We start from the raw sequence: 18,835 nt of genomic DNA on the forward strand, positions 1-18,835 counted from the left end.
ACTTTATTATTAGCAATGTTATCAAGCTAGCTAAAATCTTATAATTTGAAGACTTGTTCCAAATTCAAAAGCACTTGAACACAATCATGTGTAAATGTAACCATGCCATTAAAGATCAAATCAAATCAAATCAAATCAAATCAAATTTTATTTGTCACATACACATGGTTAGCAGATGTTAATGCGAGTGTAGCGAAATGCTTGTGCTTCTAGTTCCGACAATGCAGTAATAACAAGTAATCTAACTAACAATTCCAAACTACTGTCTTGTACACAGTGTAAGGGGATAAAGAATATGTACATAAGGATATATGAATGAGTGATGGTACAGAGCAGCATAGGCAAGATACAGTAGATGGTATCGGGTACAGTATGTACAAATGAGATGAGTATGTAAACAAAGTGGCATAGTATGGTATAAAGTGGCTAGTGATACAAGTATTACATAAGGATACCGTCGATGATATAGAGTACAGTATATACGTATGCGTATGAGATGAATAATGTAGGGTAAGTAACATTTATATAAGGTAGCATTGTTTAAAGTGGCTAGTGATATATTTACATCATTTCCCATCAATTCCCATTATTAAAGTGGCTGGAGTTGAGTCAGTGTCAGTGTGTTGGCAGCAGCCACTCAGTGTTAGTGGTGGCTGTTTAACAGTCTGATGGCCTTGAGATAGAAGCTGTTTTTCAGTCTCTCGGTCCCAGCTTTGATGCACCTGTACTGACCTCGCCTTCTGGATGATAGCGGGGTGAACAGGCAGTGGCTCGGGTGGTTGATGTCCTTGATGATCTTTATGGCCTTCCTGTGACATCGGGTGGTGTAGGTGTCCTGGAGGGCAGGTAGTTTGCCCCCGGTGATGCGTTGTGCAGACCTCACTACCCTCTGGAGAGCCTTACGGTTGAGGGCGGTGCAGTTGCCATACCAGGCGGTGATACAGCCCGCCAGGATGCTCTCGATTGTGCATCTGTAGAAGTTTGTGAGTGCTTTTGGTGACAAGCCGAATTTCTTCAGCCTCCTGAGGTTGAAGAGGCGCTGCTGCGCCTTCTTCACGATGCTGTCTGTGTGAGTGGACCAATTCAGTTTGTCTGTGATGTGTATGCCGAGGAACTTAAAACTTGCTACCCTCTCCACTACTGTTCCATCGATGTGGATAGGGGGGTGTTCCCTCTGCTGTTTCCTGAAGTCCACAATCATCTCCTTAGTTTTGTTGACGTTGAGTGTGAGGTTGTTTTCCTGACACCACACTCCGAGGGCCCTCACCTCCTCCCTGTAGGCCGTCTCATCGTTGTTGGTAATCAAGCCTACCACTGTTGTGTCGTCCGCAAACTTGATGATTGAGTTGGAGGCGTGCGTGGCCACGCAGTCGTGGGTGAACAGGGAGTACAGGAGAGGGCTCAGAACGCAACCTTGTGGGGCCCCAGTGTTGAGGATCAGCGGGGAGGAGATGTTGTTGCCTACCCTCACCACCTGGGGGCGGCCCGTCAGGAAGTCCAGTACCCAGTTGCACAGGGCGGGGTCGAGACCCAGGGTCTCGAGCTTGATGACGAGCTTGGAGGGTACTATGGTGTTGAATGCCGAGCTGTAGTCGATGAACAGCATTCTCACATAGGTATTCCTCTTGTCCAGATGGGTTAGGGCAGTGTGCAGTGTGGTTGAGATTGCATCGTCTGTGGACCTATTTGGGCGGTAAGCAAATTGGAGTGGGTCTAGGGTGTCAGGTAGGGTGGAGGTGATATGGTCCTTGACTAGTCTCTCAAAGCACTTCATGATGACGGATGTGAGTGCTACGGGGCGGTAGTCATTTAGCTCAGTTACCTTAGCTTTCTTGGGAACAGGAACAATGGTGGCCCTCTTGAAGCATGTGGGAACAGCAGACTGGTATAGGGATTGATTGAATATGTCCGTAAACACACCGGCCAGCTGGTCTGCGCATGCTCTGAGGGCGCGGCTGGGGATGCCATCTGGGCCTGCAGCCTTGCGAGGGTTAACACGTTTAAATGTCTTACTCACCTCGGCTGCAGTGAAGGAGAGACCGCATGTTTTCGTTGCAGGCCGTGTCAGTGGCACTGTATTGTCCTCAAAGCGGGCAAAAATTATGTAAAGATGTAGGATCTTAATTTGATCACTCTGTTGCAGGATAACTTTCCTACAATACAGGCAATTTAAAACATGTAGTGTATTTAAGCCTTCTGAAGATGGTAATTTCTACTTTGGAATTTCAGACTTGAATCACCCCTAAGAAATGTCCATTGATTATAATCCACATAATTAACATTTCCTGTTGCTGCAGAATTATTTCCCTGCTTTACCAAACTGCCTCAAATTAAGATACGACATCTGTTGCATTACTGCATGTCTACTTTGAACACATTATTCGAGTAAACTCTTGACAAGCTTATCCACCTGGGTGTTAAGAACAGATATTGAATCTGTATAAACCTGTTTGAATGATATTCCAAATATTCAAGAGGGTGTATATTTTTGAGTGTCCGGAGGAGTATATATACCAGTGCCACCTGTCTTGCCTTATGTTAGAGCTGGTGCTCCACATGAGCTGAACATGATCTTCCTGTTCATTGACTATCAAGTCTAATTCAAATCAAAGCCAATTCAAAATACCAGTTTCCGTTTATGCTACTCAACTTTTACATGAGAAAGCTTCTTACACAGAACAGATGTAGGATCTTAATTTTATAACTCTGTTGCAGGAGAACTGTAATGAGTATGATGGGAGACCTGGTTGTAGGTGCAGGGCGCAGCAGGTGTTTATTAATAAAAGGACCACAGGAGGCAGGAAGCTGGGTCCAGGGGCAGGCAGAAGGTCATACACAGGGACTCCAAAAGGGTAACAGTACAGGCAGGGGAAAGGCTAATAATGTAGTCCGGGAGATCAGGCAAGAGGTTGACAGGAAATATGATAGGCAAAAGTACAGGCAGGGAATAGGCAAAAAGGCATCGTTAGAGAGGATGGCCAAAAACTACGATACACAGGACTAATGCGAAAATAAACAGAGCTCCGACTAGAATGTGTATCAAAACAATACCTCACAATGACAGGATGCAAAGAACTGAACTCAATGTGTAATTGACAGGTGTGTGAACAAGTGATCAGAATTCAGGAGATTGGGATCTGGAGAGTGAGCTGCGTTCAGGGGATCTGTGTTTGAGAGTGAGTTGGAAGCAGACGTTACAAGAACCTTCCTGTAATGCAGGAAATTTAAAACTTGTAGTGTATTTGAGGTTTTAAGTCTAAAGTTTATATTTTCCCTGACAAAAAAAAAAAGTCCAATAACAGGTTCACATATCTGCACCAAAACATGAAATGTCCCCCTATCTGAGATATTTACTGCAGCCCTCATTCTCCAGATACAACACCCGTTCTGCCAGTCACATTCTGTTAAAGGTCCCCAAAGCATACACATCCTTGTTGTCTGTGCCCAATAATATTTTGTGCTGCTGCCATGTTGTGTGCTACCATGTTGTCATGTTATGTGTTGCTTCCATGCTATGTTGTTGTCTTAAGTCTCCCTTTATGTAGGGTTGTGTGTATTGTCATATATAGGACATTTTTAGTCCCAGCCCCCATCCTCACAGGAGGCCTTTTGGTAGGCCGTCATTGTCAATAAAAATTTGTTCTTAACCGACTTGCCTTTTATTTAAAGGTTAAATAAAAAAAGGAAAGACAAACAATATTAATAAATCAATAACTTTATTGAAATAACTTTGAGGGGAATACATCATTCAAACCTGAGAAAAGTGCAAGTTATAGTACATTGAAATGACAAAATATTGTAATTTACAACTTCAATTTCTATTGTACATAGTGTACCAGTCAAAAGTTCGGTAGCTTCATTAAATAGTACTCACAAAACAGTGAAGAGGCGACTCCAGGATGCTGGCCGTCTAGGCAGAGTTGCAAAGGAAAGGCATATATCAGACTGGCCAATAAATAGAAAAGATTAAGATTGGCAAAAGAACAGACACTGGACAGACGTATTCTGCCTAGAAGGCCAGCATCCCAGAGTCACCTCTTCACTGTTGACAGGTGTTTTGCGGGTGCTATTTAATGAAGCTAACAGTTGACGACTTGAGGCGTCTGTTTCCAAACTAGACACTAATGTACTTGTCCTCTTGTTCAGTTGTACACCGGGGCCTCCCACTCTTCTTTCTATTCTGGTTAGAGCCTGTTTGCGCTGTTCTGTGAAGGGAGTAGTACACAGCATTGTACAAGATCTTCAGTTTCCTGGCAATTTCTCACATGGAATAGCCTTCATTTCTCAGAACAAGAATAGACTGACAAGTTTCAGAAGAAAGTCTTTGTTTCTGGCCATTTTGAGCCTGTAATCGAACCCACAAATGCTGATTCTCCAGATACTCAACTAGTCTAAAAAGGCCAGTTTTATATATAACACGCAGCATGACTGCTGCACCACCTCATAGGTACTCACACCACCAACGGACATGGGAACAATAACCGACAAAGACAGAGGGAACAGAGGGCACATATATAACATACTAATCAGGGGAAATGGGAATCAGGTGTGTGTAATCAGACAAGACAGTCCAGGGCTGATAACAATGAGTCGCGTTCAGTGAAGCCTAGAAAGACGGTGACGTAGACCTCCGGATCTGGTGAACAGAATGAGGATCAGTACCGGGGGGATCCGTGACATATAGGTTCAGAAATGTTGTGAAATAGCACAGTTACAAATATAAATCAAACTGGATGGACATCAGAAATTGAGGAAGGCCAGGACTAAAAACAAACAAAATATAACTACTATAAAATAGATTTTGTCTGTAAAATGTGTATAGTATGTATAAACTGAAGCCTAAGGGTTATTGTTTAATAATTTACTCCAATTGTGGGAGGGATGGTGGGGTTTGCAGGGAATAATAAACGTATATTCTAAAAAAAAAGGTGTGTATATGTATGTAGCTGTACTTTTTTGCAATGCAACTAAGTAAACCTCCAATTGGTCCCCACTATTCCACCCACTAAAACCGCTCCTCATCCCGATTTGGGTTGTCATCCCAATGCCCGGCAGACCATCCCATGGCCCCGGAGAGACCGGGACCCATCCTTCGAAAAGAGCACACAGTTCCACCCACAGAACAGAAGCAGATCAACCACCGAATGCATTTCCATTGCCCTCACCTCGATTTGTATTGTATATAACCATTAAAAAATCCTGTTTTTCTTATTTTCCATAATTAACAATTACTATTTGTAGTAATGTCGGCAGATTATGCAAATTATTTTTTATCTCTCACCAGTCTCGGCATTACCAAAATTACATGATGGCAAGCAATTATTATTTTAGCAAACAATTATTGTGATTCATCCTATATTGCCCCTAAAATATTTTACTTCCTTGCAAAGGTTTTAGGATACACACACCACACACACACACACACACACACACACACATACCCACTCATACACACTCAAGCTCTTTCCCCCACAACAACCATAGACTCAGATTCTCAACAGTGTTACCATCCCAGAATGGGATGGTAACACTCAAGAAAGGTCTTGATTTACAAATTCATATACAGTTGCAGCTGTATGAGGAGGCCTGAAAAACAGAGCAAGAAATGGGCAGAAATGGGGAGATTTAACCATTGTCACATCCTAGGTGATGGAGGTCAGATATATCCCTTTCCCCTGAAATATCCAAACACGGTCCCCCGTATTGACCATATTCCCAAGCATCTCCGTGCAGTCAGACCTTTGATTTTGTGCCACCATGGCCACAATAATATGCCCCCTCTCTGAATGTCTGAGTGTGACCCACCCCCCCATGGGTTACTGCAGCTAGTGTTGCCAGCACTGCCACTGCCTGGGTGGGGGCACCCCACCGGAATCCCCACCGGCTAGGTACAAGGTCATCAAGGTTCTCATTAGCAGCTTTGAGAATTTCCTTGTATATTACATTCTCCCATAGGAGGGCTCAGGCTTTGCAGGACCAATCCTGCCAGGCAGGCTCCGAATCTTGAGGGGGCGGTGTTGTCTCTGACCACATTTTGGCTGCAATTCAAGGCACACTTAACCAGCATGGCTACCACAGCATTCTGCAGCAATACACCATCCAATCTGGTTTGCGCTTAGTGGGACTATCATTTGTATTTACAAACAGGACAATGATCCAACACACCTCCAGGCTGTGTAAGGGCTATTTGACCAAGAAAGAGAGTGATGGAGTGTTGCATCAAATGACCTGGCCTCCAGTCACCCAATTGAGATGTTTGGGATGAGTTGGACCGCAGAGTGAAGGAAAAGCAGGCAACAAGTGCTCAGTATATATGGGAACTCCTTCACAACTGTTGGTGAAGCTGGTTGAGAGAATGCCAAGAGTGTTCAAAGCTGTCACCAAGGCAAAGGGTGGCTACTTTGAAGAATCTCAAACATATTTAGATTTGTTGAACACTTTTTTGGTTACTACATGATTCCATATGTGTTATTTCATAGTTTTGATGTCTTCACTATTATTCTACAATGTAGAAAAACACTTGAATGAGTAGGCATGTCCAAACTTTTGACTGGTACTGTATATGGGTATCATACATTTTACTAGTAAAATAGCAAACCTGCAGCAGCCCTCTCTTAGTCTTAGTTGTGGCTGATTAGCTAGCTACTGTAGCTTGTTAGCTACATATAATTTAATCAGACACTGGCCAGTTCATTTCAGCTCTTAGCTAATACCAATGACAAATGTGCTTCCAATTGTCAGTATGAGCACTTTATTTTGTACAGTTATTAAAGACAACATTAACATAAAAAAGGACATGCGAACAGCTAAATCAAGTAGGCTAGCAAACTAGCTAGCTAGCTACCTTGCCTTATTTTTGGCAAACTGTCTACTTGGCTTGTAATGCTTTTGTTAGTCAGTCTCACTTAGACACCATATTAAAAAACTGCAATATTTTCTCCCACCCTATGGCAGGATGTGTAGAATTGCAGGAAATTAGCTGTAAAACAGCACATTTCCCTCTCCATCCCATGGCAAAATGAGTAGAATTGCATAAAAATGAACTCTACAACGTAAAAAAAAATGATCTCCACTGTGCGGTGGGGGATGGATGTGGGTACATTAGCCACTGCGGCCCCTCATGATGTTAAGTTTGGCATTGATGTCTTAAAAAATAAGGAAACTTTTAACAACTAACTTTTTTGACTATGTAACACTAATTCTTAAAATAATCTTACAAAATCTTCTTCAAGCACGAAAAGTCATATTCACTCTTTAGACTAACAATAGTCCTTAAAGAGTTTGAGAAAATAACATTTATTCATTCAAAGATGGCCACACTATACCGGTAGATGCAAATTAACACATACGCTTCTATCATGAATGACACCAAATTGACATATGTCGCAGGTCACAAGTTCACAGGAGAGCCGTTTGAAGGTTAACTTATTTTTTTGCTGAAATGCCATTAAGGACATGTGAACTTTCATGTGCCTTAATAACAAATTTGTATGCCTTCTGTAAATATGAAAAAAAAATGTTACATTACGGTCCTAGTTGGTTTAGCCAGATAGTAAACGTTTCTAATTTTGACAAATTGTATTTTAATTTCAAGTGTACTGCTAGCTAGCTAGCTAACTTTAGCTGGCTGGCTCGTTAGCTAACGTTACGTGTGTGATTCTTATTATTCGTATCGCAGAACCATTTGCTTGGCTAGTTAAAGCCTAATGTTAGCTCACTAACATTGAACCTGGTTGCTTAGCTACCTGCAGATATACAGTTGAAGTCGGAAGTTTACATACACCTTAGCCAAATACAATCCCTGACATTTAATCAGAATAAAAATTCCCTGTGTTATGTCAGTCAGGATCACCACTTTATTTTAAGAATGTGAAATGTCAGAATAACAGTAGAGAGAATGATTTATTTCAGCTTTTCTTTCTTTCATCACATTTCCAGTGGGTCAGAAGTTTACATACACTCAGTTAGTATTTGGTAACATTGCCTTTAAATTGTTTAACTTGGGTCAAACATTTCAGGTAGCCTTCCACAAGCAATTGTGGCCCATTCTTCCTGACAGAGCTGGTGTAACTGAGTCAGGTTTGTAGGCCACCTTGCTCTTACACACTTTTTCAGTTCTGCCCACAAATGTTCTATAGGATTGAGGTCAGGGCTTTGTGATGGCCCCTCCAATACCTTGATTTTTTTGTCCTTAAGCCATTTTGCCACAACTTTGGACATATGTTTGGGATCATTGTCCATTTGGAAGACCCATTTGCGACCAAGCTTTAACTTCCTGACTGACTGTCTTGAGATGTTGCTTCAATATATCCACATAATTTCCCTACCTCATGATGCCATCTATTTTGTGAAGTGCACCTGTCCCTCCTGCAGCAAAGCACCCCCTCAACATGATGCTGCCACCCCGTGCTTCATGGTTGGGACGGTGTTCTTTGGCTTGCAAGCCTTCCCCTTTTTCCTCCAAGCATAATGATGGTCATTATGGCCAAAGAGTTATATTTTTGTTTCATCAGACCAGAGGACATTTCTCCAAAAAGTATGATCTTTGTCCCCATGTGCAGTTGCAAACCATTGTCTGGCTTTTTTATGGTTGTTTTGGAGCAGTGGCTTCTTCCATGCTGAGAATCCTTTCAGGTTATGTCGAAATAGGACTAATTTTACTGTGGATATAGATAATTTTATACCTGTTTCCTCCAGCATCTTCATAAGGTCCATTTGCTGTTGTTCTGGGATTGATTTGCACTTTTCGCACCAAAGTATGTTCATCTCTAGGAGACAGAACACGTCTCCTTCCTGAGAGGTATGATGGCTGCGTGGTCCCATGGTGTTTATACTTGCATGCTATTGCTTGTACAGATGAACATGGTACCTTCAGGCGTTTGGAATTTTCTCCCAAGGATGAACCAGACTTGTGGAGGTCTACAATTAATTTGTGAGGTCTTGGCTGATTTCTTTTGATTTTCCCATGATTTTCCCAAAGAAGCACTGAGTTTGAAGGTAGGCCTTGAAATACATCCACAGGTACACCTCCAATTGACTCCAATTATGTCAATTAGCCTATCATAAGCTTCTATAGCCATGACATACTTTTCCAGGAATTTTCCAAGCTGTTTAAAGGCACAGTCAACTTAGTGTATGTAAACTTCTGACCCACTGGAATTGTGATACAGTGAATTATAAGTGAAATAATCTGTGTGTAAACATTTATTGGAAAAATGACTTGTGTCATGCACAAGGTAGATGTCCTAACCAACTTGCCAAAACTATAGTTTGTTAACAAGACATTTGTGGAGTGGTTGACAAACTAGTTTTAATGACTCCAACCTATGTGTAGGTAAACTTCCGACTGCAACTGTATGTAGGGTAGTAACGTCATGAGCTACTACTGTACATGTCTTAACAAAAGATTTCACTATGCAAGTCTGGCCGTCTACTCGGATTTCAGAGCGGTCTCGTCTGAGTGTGCCAGAGCGCAGAATAACTGATGAATTTACAAATGCTCAACACCCCATTAATATGGCCGGTGTCAGTAAACATCAGCAAAAAAATGTCATTCAATTGTTGCCAGCAGCACAGTTACAGTCACTAACGCTCTGGTTGACATAACAGCCTAACAAGATTTGCTAGGGCGAGTAAAATGGTAAGAGTGGGGTGTTCTTTCATTTGTGTCTGGAAGTAGCTAGCAAGTTAGCTTGGGTGTTTGACTGCTGTTGTTATTACAGAAGACTTGGATCAACCCTTAAAGAGATGGGTGGGGCTAAAGCTTAAGAGGTTTTGAACGATGCTGAATGGGTGTAGACAAAAAAGGGCTCTCTGGTAGTAGTACTAAAACATTCAAAGGCCCTTTTCTCAAAAGTTAATCAACTTTCAAAGCAGAATTACTTTCCCATTGATCCTCAACTGTAGTGTAGGATATTTTTTTTAAACTTTTATCCAATGCAAAAAACACAATTTCAAATGACCGATTTGAGCTGGTCGGTCACAATTTGGAATGCAGGCCCATGGAAGACATCTTAACTTAGTTTGAGAAAAGCTAATGGATTGATCAAAAGATTGAGTTAAAGAGTTGACAAATCAACAATCAGATTTTATGTGTCAATTTAAACCACTGTAAATCCACTCCATAGTGGCCTATCAACATGAAACTTGTCATCGCTATCATGGACGTCCCTGAGATGAACCCTACTGAACTTGGTATTGATATCTCAGAAAACAAGGAAACTATTAACAATTGCTTCTTTGCATATGTAAAGCTAATGCTCAAAATCCTTTGCAATCATCTTCTCACTATGTCAGATTCACTCCAGATTGTATATTTAGACTCATTACATCAGTATTTAATGGTTTTAGAAACAATAGTTGCTGCATTCAAATATGTTCGCACCGTACATACAGATGCAGGTTAGCACATATGCTAAGGCTAAAAATACTTAAACTTCTTCTCATGAACCATAAGTCAAATTGACTCCTGATATAGTATATAGAATACATTAATTGGCCTCTAATGAATTTGAGAATGACTGGCTGCTGCATTCAAAGTCGGCCTCGGTACACCACTAGATGGCACCATATCACACCAGGGCTATAAGAACTGAACCGATAGAACCGATTTGGCTGTGAAATTTGGTATGTAACCCTTAGGGCTATAAGAACTGAACCGATAGAACCGATTGGGCTGTGAAATTTGGTATGTAACCCTTATGTATATGTCCTTAGAGGATAACCTGCTGCATTCAAAGATAACCAACCTACAGCTCTAGACTAAACTTTACTTGTGGCATTGAGAGAGAAACATGGTAAGGCTTTCACTGATTGCAAATAAAGGAAGATACAGTGCATTCGGAAAGTATTCAGACCCGTTGACTTTTTCCACATTTTGTTACGTTACAGCCTTATTCTAAAATGGATTAAATCAGGAGTCATGTGGGACCACCGAAAAAGATGGCAGCACTTTAAAGCACTCCTAATATCCGCATGTAAATACTGAAATTTAACAGCATACACTTTCATTTTTGTCTTAATATATTAATTTGAAGTACAGTTTAATATAGCAATAATTTACATTTTGAAACATCCCTCTAAAGTGGCGTTATCGGAATGTTGGTTGACGCTAAAAACGTCTTCCATCCTAACACGCGGTATTCACAGAAGGCCACATCGACTAGCAAACAAACACGTTAACCCAGAGAAATCGCTAAATCTGAAGAATCTATTTGAGCAAATGGGAAAGATTAACACGATTTTGTTGGATGTTGCATCCGATGTCTCCACGATAATAACAACAACTACCGAGCTAAAGGAAAAAGTTGATGCGACACAAGACAGGATGGATGGGGCAAAGGGACGAATTTCGACATTGGAAGATGCCGTCTCCAGTCTGAAGAAGGGTCATGTGAATAATGAAAAAAAGCTGGACATATTGTGGAATCGTGTCGAAGAACTTGAGAACAGAAGTGGGAAAGATACGGTGGGATTGGTTCATCTGAAAGAAGGGAGTGAGGCTTGGCATTGGACTAATCTTGTGTGTGCTGAAAATCATCGCAAAAGGATTTGGATTTGATGACAGGCACAAATTCGAAATTGAACGAACCCATCGCAGTTTAACCAGGCCTGACGGGAATGGGCCCCCGAGAATGTTCTCATCTGCTTCTTAAGCTCTACAGCCCGGTACTTAGAAAAGGGTGGCGTTCAGCGGGAAGACCGCCAGCCGTCTTTTATCCTGGACTTGTCCAACGAACTGGCAATGAAGAGGAAGAAGTTTGCAACGGCGAAAAACAACGACACAAGAAGAACTTCAGGCAGACACTGGCATTCCCAGCGACCCTGCTCTCTACTTGGAAGGGAAAGTAAATCATTTTCAAGGACAACCTGGAGGTAGAGCGATTCTTGCTAGAACAAGGTAGATGAAGATGATGAGACAAGGAAAAAATACAAGTTGAATTGTATGCCGTGTACTATACAAATGAAGGTAGCCTATGTGTTTGCGGGACTCTGGGGAGTGTTGCTAATTTAGCCTTCCAAGCTCCGCCTCACAGACCATTAGGAATTTTGAGTTGAGACTGCAGGTTGTCTTCTGCAGCATCAAAGACAGTTCTGTGATGATTGACTCATTGAGAAGCAAAGTTATGTTCCTATTTGCTTTGTTTTGTTTTATGATTGGTTTTCTACGTTTGATTACACTGTGTTATTGTAGAGCTGGAGCATATATTGTGAAATGTTAAATAATGATGGTCATTAGAGTTGTCACGTGTGTTAAATGGGACACTTCACGCTCATAGGCTATATGTCATGTACTGTCATGTTGTGTCTTGTCTCTGTCCTTTCCCTTCACCCTGTCTCCCTCTGCTGGTCGTTGTTAGGTTACCTTTTCTCCCCCGCTTTCCCCCAGCTGTTCCTTGTCTCCTCTAACTACCCATTCACCCCGTTTCCCACCTGTTCCCTTTTTCCCTCTGATTAGGTCCCTATATCTCTCTCTGTTTCTGTTCCTGTCCTTGTCGGATTCTTGTTTGTTGTGTTTCATGCCTGAGCCAGACTATCGTCATGTTTGCTGTAACCTTGTCCTGTCCTGTCGGAATCTGCCGGTCTATCTGAGCCTACCTATGTTTGGTTATTAAAGAAGCTCTGTTTAAGTTAGTTCGCTTTTGGGTCCTCATTCACTCCCCATAACAGAAGAATCCGACCAAGAATGGACCCAGCGACTTCGGATCCTCTCCACTCAGCCGTCGGGATCCAGGGAGCGATGCTAGGCAGACACGAGCAGGAAGTGTCTGCTGCTCGACATGCCGTTGAGACCCTGGCCACCCAAGTCTCCAACCTCACAGAACAGGTTCACCATCTCCGCCTCGATCCACCGGCCACTTCCAGGGCTTTCGAATCTCCGGACCCCAGAATCAATAACCCGCCGTGTTACTCTGGGGAGCCCACTGAATGCCGCTCGTTCCTCACCCAGTGTGATATTGTGTTTTCTCTCCAGCCCAACACTTACTCCAGGAGCACTGCTCGTGTCGCCTACGTCATATCTCTCCTTATTGGACGGGCTCGTGAGTGGGGCACGGCAATCTGGGAGGCAAGGGCTGAGTGTACTAACCAGTATCAGGACTTTAAGGAGGAGATGATACGGGTTTTTGATCGATCTGTTTTTGGGGAGGAGGCTTCCAGGGCCCTGTCTTCCCTATGTCAAGGCAATCGATCCATAACAGACTACTCTATTGAGTTTCGCACTCTTGCTGTCTCCAGTGGCTGGAACGAGCCGGCCTTGCTCGCTCGTCTTCTGGAGGGTTTCCGCGCAGAGGTAAAGGATGAGATTCTCTCCCGGGAGGTTCCTTCCAGCGTGGATTCCTTGATTGAACTCGCTATTCGCATTGAGCGACGGGTTGATCTTCGTCACCGAGCTCGTGGAAAGGAGCTCGCGCTCTCCGTCGCCTCCCTCTCCGCATCACTACCATCTTCCTCTGCCGGCTCGGGTGCTGAGCCCATGCAGCTGGGAGGTATCCGCATCTCGACTAAGGAGAGGGAACGGAGAATCACCAACCGCCTCTGTCTCTATTGCGGTTCCGCTGGTCATTTTGTCACTTCATGTCCAGTAAAAGGCCAGAGCTCGTCAGTAAGCGGAGGGCTACTGGTGAGCGCTACTACTCCGGTCTCTCCTTCAAGATCCTGCACTACCTTGTCGGTCCATCTACGCTGGACCGGTTCGTCAGCTTCCTGCAGTGCCTTAATAGACTCTGGGGCGGAGGGCTGTTTTATGGACGAGACCTGGGCTCGGGAACATGACATTCCTCTCAGACAGTTAAAGGAGCCCACGGCCTTGTTCGCCCTGGATGGTAGTCCTCTCCCCAGGATTCAGCGTGAGACGCTACCTTTAACCCTCACTGTTTCTGGTAATCATAGTGAAACCATTTCTTTTTTAATTTTTCGTTCACCTTTTACACCTGTTGTTTTGGGCCATCCCTGGCTAGTTTGTCATAATCCTTCCATTAATTGGTCTAGTAATTCTATCCTCTCCTGGAACGTCTCTTGTCATGTGAAATGTTTAATGTCTGCTATCCCTCCTGTTTCCTCTGTCTCTTCTTCACAGGAGGAGCCTGGTGATTTGACAGGGGTGCCGGAGGAATATCACGATCTGCGCACAGTGTTCAGTCGGTCCAGGGCCACCTCTCTTCCTCCACACCGGTCGTATGATTGTAGTATTGATCTCCTTCCGGGAACCACCCCCCCCCGGGGTAGACTATACTCTCTGTCGGCTCCCGAACGTAAGGCTCTCGAAGATTATTTGTCTGTAGCTCTTGACGCCGGTACCATAGTCCCCTCCTCCTCTCCCGCCGGAGCGGGGTTTTTTTTGTCAAGAAGAAGGACGGGTCTCTGCGCCCCTGCATAGATTATCGAGGGCTGAATGACATAACAGTGAAGAATCGTTATCCGCTTCCTCTTATGTCTTCAGCCTTCGAGATCCTGCAGGGAGACAGGTTTTTCACTAAGTTGGACCTTCGTAACGCTTACCATCTCGTGCGCATCAGGGAGGGGGACGAGTGGAAGACGGCGTTTAACACTCCGTTAGGGCACTTTGAATACCGGGTTCTTCCTTTCGGCCTCGCTAACGCTCCAGCTGTCTTTCAGGCATTAGTCAATGATGTCCTGAGAGACATGCTGAACATCTTTGTTTTCGTTTACCTTGACGATATCCTGATTTTTTCACCGTCACTCCAGATTCATGTTCAGCACGTTCGACGTGTCCTCCAGCGCCTTTTAGAGAATTGTCTTTTTGTGAAGGCTGAGAAGTGCACTTTTCATGCCTCCTCCGTCACATTTCTCGGTTCTGTTATTTCCGCTGAAGGCATTAAGATGGATCCCGCTAAGGTCCAAGCTGTCATTGATTGGCCCGTCCCTAAGTCACGCGTCGAGCTGCAGCGCTTTCTCGGCTTCGCGAACTTCTATCGTCGTTTCATCCGTAATTTCGGTCAGGTGGCAGCTCCTCTCACAGCCCTTACTTCTGTCAAGACGTGCTTTAAGTGGTCCGTTTCCGCCCAGGGAGCTTTTGATCTCCTCAAGAATCGTTTTACATCCGCTCCTATCCTTGTTACACCTGACGTCTCTAGACAGTTCGTTGTCGAGGTTGACGCGTCAGAGGTGGGCGTGGGAGCCATCCTTTCTCAGCGCTCCCTCTCTGACGACAAGGTCCACCCATGCGCGTATTTTTCTCATCGCCTGTCGCCGTCGGAACGTAACTATGATGTGGGTAACCGCGAACTGCTCGCCATCCGGTTAGCCCTAGGCGAATGGCGACAGTGGTTGGAGGGGGCGACCGTCCCTTTTGTCGTTTGGACTGACCATAGGAACCTTGAGTACATCCGTTCTGCCAAACGACTTAATGCGCGTCAGGCGCGTTGGGCGCTGTTTTTCGCTCGTTTCGAGTTCGTGATTTCTTATCGTCCGGGCTCTAAGAACACCAAGCCTGATGCTTTGTCTCGTCTCTTCAGTTCTTCAGTAGCCTCCACTGACCCCGAGGGGATTCTCCCTGAGGGGCGTGTTGTCGGGTTGACTGTCTGGGGAATTGAGAGGCAGGTAAAACAAGCGCTCACTCACACTCCGTCGCCGCGCGCTTGTCCTAGGAACCTTCTTTTCGTTCCCGTTCCTACTCGTCTGGCCGTTCTTCAGTGGGCTCACTCTGCCAAGTTAGCCGGCCACCCTGGCGTTCGGGGTACGCTTGCTTCCATTCGCCAGCGTTTTTGGTGGCCCACCCGGGAGCATGACACGCGTCGTTTCGTGGCTGCTTGTTCGGTCTGCGCGCAGACTAAGTCCGGTAACTCTCCTCCTGCCGGCCGTCTCAGGCCGCTTCCTATTCCCTCTCGACCTTGGTCTCACATCGCCTTAGATTTTGTCACCGGACTGCCTTCGTCAGCGGGGAAGACTGTTATTCTTACGGTTGTCGATAGGTTCTCTAAGGCGGCTCATTTCATTCCCCTTGCTAAGCTTCCTTCTGCTAAAGAGACGGCACAAATCATCATCGAGAATGTTTTCAGAATTCATGGCCTTCCGTCAGACGTCGTTTCGGACAGAGGTCCGCAATTCACGTCTCAATTTTGGAGGGAGTTTTGCCGTTTGATTGGGGCTTCCGTCAGTCTCTCTTCCGGCTTTCACCCCCAGTCTAACGGTCAAGCAGAACGGGCCAATCAGACTATTGGTCGCATCTTACGCAGTCTTTCTTTTCGTAACCCTGCGTCTTGGTCAGAACAGCTCCCCTGGGCAGAATACGCCCACAACTCGCTTCCTTCGTCTGCGACCGGGCTATCTCCTTTTCAGAGTAGCCTCGGGTACCAGCCTCCGCTGTTCTCATCTCAGTTCGCCGAGTCCAGCGTCCCCTCCGCTCAGGCTTTTGTCCAACGTTGCGAGCGCACCTGGAAGAGGGTCAGGTCTGCACTTTGCCGTTATAGGACGCAGACTGTGAGGGCTGCTAATAAGCGTAGAACTAAGAGTCCTAGATATTGTCGCGGTCAGAGAGTTTGGCTCTCCACTCAGAACCTTCCCCTTAAGACGGCTTCTCGCAAGTTGACCCCGCGGTTCATTGGTCCGTTCCGTATTTCTCGGGTCATTAATCCTGTCGCAGTTCGACTTCTTCTTCCGCGATACCTTCGTCGCGTCCACCCGGTCTTCCATGTCTCCTGCATCAAGCCCGTCCTTCGCGCCCCCGCTCGTCTTCCCCCCCCCCCCCCCCCATCCTTGTCGAGGGCGCACCCATCTACAGGGTCCGTAGAATTTTGGACATGCGTCCTCGGGGCCGTGGTCACCAGTACCTCGTAGATTGGGAGGGGTACGGTCCTGAGGAGAGGAGTTGGGTTCCCTCTCGGGACGTGCTGGACCGTGCGCTGATCGAGGATTTCCTCCGTTGCCGCCAGGTTTCCTCCTCGAGTGCGCCAGGAGGCGCTCGGTGAGTGGGGGGGTACTGTCATGTACTGTCATGTTGTGTCTTGTCTCTGTCCTTTCCCTTCACCCTGTCTCCCTCTGCTGGTCGTTGTTAGGTTACCTTTTCTCCCCCGCTTTCCCCCAGCTGTTCCTTGTCTCCTCTAACTACCCATTCACCCCGTTTCCCACCTGTTCCCTTTTTCCCTCTGATTAGGTCCCTATATCTCTCTCTGTTTCTGTTCCTGTCCTTGTCGGATTCTTGTTTGTTGTGTTTCATGCCTGAGCCAGACTATCGTCATGTTTGCTGTAACCTTGTCCTGTCCTGTCGGAATCTGCCGGTCTATCTGAGCCTACCTATGTTTGGTTATTAAAGAAGCTCTGTTTAAGTTAGTTCGCTTTTGGGTCCTCATTCACTCCCCATAACACTATAACTACTCCGCGCAAATATGGCTAATGGTTATGTAAAAATAGTCTCTTGGAACATAAGTGGTTGTAGTAACCAAGTGAAGAGGAAAAATATTTGGACATATTTAAAATCAAATATTGTGTTCAGACAGGAATCACCTTTAACAGATACAGAGGCACTGAAATTTAGAGGAGGCTGGATTGCAGAGGTTTATCACAGTTTATTTAATTCCAAACAAAATGGGTGATTATTCTGATAAGCAAAATACTTCATTTTGTAATGTTGAAGCAACACTCTGATGAGTTTGGCAGTATTATCTGCATTGAGGCTCTTATAAATGGGATTAAGGTAGTGTTATGCAACATAAATGCTCCCAGCAAGGAGGACCCTGATTTCTTTTCATGAGTTCAATGTTACACTGGGAAATATGGAGGGGCAGATCGTCCTTCCTGGAGACTTTAACCAAGTGATGGACAATATTATTGATAGTAGTTAATTTACAGGCAACTCCACGCCAAATGATATACTTCCAATACATATGCTCGCAGAAGATACGGTATGGGCCTTACAGGCATATGGAGATGAATCCATCCTAATGATAGAGAATATGCTTTTTTTCTCCCACTGTCATAAGAGAGTGGGAAAATAATGTGATTGATTGCAGGATTGGGCCCATTGCCCTCACAGATCAGGCTATATTAGAGTTATATGTTGATATAAACTCTGATAATGTGAGGAAGGGTAGATTTAGGCTCAACACCATGCTATTACAAGATCAGATATTTAGCCAATCACTAGCAGATGATCTCAGATCCTTTTTTTAGATCAAATATCAAATGGGGTTCAACTGAAAAGATTTCCACAGAATGGGAAACCTCTAAAGCATATATTTGAGGGGAAATAATGGCACGTGTCCAAACAGTAGAAACAGAGATATGTGTCTTGGAAAAGGATTTGGCAAGGCATTTCACAGATAGCACATTTTCAAACTGCCTGCAAATTGAAATTTCAGTTGCACGAAATGTATAACAAAAATGCAGAATATGCACTGTTTAGAACCAGTTTTTATGAGGGAGGTGAGAAGACAGGCAGGCTACTCGCAAGACAGCAAAAAATATGGAAGAGTTCTAAAGTAATTCCAGCAATTTAAGAAGGGCAATAAGATGGTGACCTCATCCAAAGAGATGAAGTGTGTTTCAATGTTTTTATGAAGATGTATATACATCCTCCTGTTCAGCGGCCCCATAGATATGGCTACTTTTTTTTGTCTGGTATAGAATTACCTAGATTATCAGATAGCCAGGCAGAGGACCTGGACTGGACTATTACAGAAGAGGAGGTTAGAGCAGCCATTGTATCTATCTACAGCTTTGATATCAATCATTCCTAAAAAAGGATAGAGATAGTACAGAACCTGGGAATATTAGAGCTATCAGCTTCTTTAGTGTGGATTGTAAGATTCTTACCAAGACCCTTGCGATACGCTTCGAGTAGGCACTACCTAATATCATGCATAGTGACCAAGTAGGA

This window comes from Oncorhynchus clarkii, chromosome 2 (genome assembly GCF_045791955.1).
Source record: "Oncorhynchus clarkii lewisi isolate Uvic-CL-2024 chromosome 2, UVic_Ocla_1.0, whole genome shotgun sequence".
Classification (NCBI taxonomy): domain Eukaryota; kingdom Metazoa; phylum Chordata; class Actinopteri; order Salmoniformes; family Salmonidae; genus Oncorhynchus; species Oncorhynchus clarkii.